The sequence below is a fragment of the Gekko japonicus genome, unplaced genomic scaffold, assembly GCF_001447785.1.
Source record: "Gekko japonicus isolate JY-2015 unplaced genomic scaffold, Gekko_japonicus_V1.1 scaffold1922, whole genome shotgun sequence".
Classification (NCBI taxonomy): Eukaryota; Metazoa; Chordata; class Lepidosauria; order Squamata; family Gekkonidae; genus Gekko; species Gekko japonicus.
In genome coordinates this window covers 358,957-360,183 of record NW_015173194.1, presented here as the reverse complement: position 1 = coordinate 360,183, position 1,227 = coordinate 358,957, and positions in this window count along the sequence as shown.

The window sequence follows — 1,227 nt, the reverse complement described above, 5'->3', positions numbered from 1 at the left end:
AGTGGGGAATCAGACTCGGTTCTCCCAGATTAGAGTCCACACTCCTAACCACTACACCAAAACTGGCTCTCCTTGTGTCATGGGTGACGATGATGGCGCCGGGCCCCTGCTGGAGTTGCCCCCTTCACCAGAGCTGGAAGCTGGTCCCCCTGACTCCTCAGGAGTTGACAGCTTGCTCCCACCAGCGCCCGAGTCAGTAACCCCCGCACCTGGTCCTGCAGCAGCTGATGAGGCACAGGTGCAAACAGAAAGGCCGCCAGATTCACCTCTGTGGGTGGCTCGGCTGAGGGAGCAGCTCCTCAAGGGCTTAGCAACCTGCCACCAAGACGCACGCTGGCAGAGAAGGCAAGCGCCGAGCCCTGAGTACCACAGGAGCAGTGCTGCTGCTCAGGGAAGCATGGCCAGGGGCCTATGTAGCTCCCACTCAGGAGTGGGTTCTCCGTGGAAGCAACAAGTCACAACCGAGCTGACCTCCCGTCCACCCTCGGCTCCTGCTCTCGGACCTCGCTCCTGTTTGAATTTCTGGCTTCCCTACCTTCTGCTTCGGATGACCACTGTTATGTCTGGACATGTGCAATCTTCCGCTCGGGCTTAACTGCTGCTGGTGCTAGTAGCCAGCATAAGGAGGCAGGCCTGGTTTGGCAGGCCACCTAGATGGAGCGTGGGGAGGCTTCTCTGGGCTTGTCTGGGCAGGCCACCTAGTTGGAGCTTGAAGCCCCAGAACAAAGGCAGGCAGGATCCTGGAGCCTGCCTGGGGATTGGCTCCTAGGGGCAGCCAGCCAATCTGGAGCCTGGAGGCCCTTTGAACTCACCAATCGCATGGGGGCTGGGCGTGGCTTAGGTGTATATAGTTCGGGCAGTTGCCCCATGTACAGCATTCCTGTTGAGACGCAGTAAACTGCTGCTTGTTGAAATCACTCTGCCTTCGCCTCTGCCGTGTTAAACCCACTATTTAACAGCCACTCTCTCGGACTCTCGACTCGGGTCCTGTCCTGTCTTTCCTGGCTTCCTGACTCCTGCTTCGGACGGCCACTCTCTCAGACTCGCGACTCGGCTCCCGTCCTGTCTCTCCTGGCTACGACCCCCGGACCAGACCGGACTCCTGCCTCTCAGCCCAGCCCAGCCCGTGACACCTTGCTGTTTTGCTTTGTTACCCCTTCATTCCCGCACTTTGGCTAGAGATTAGGTTTGGCCACTAGCCAGTGCTTATGTTCAGGCGGGAGGCCA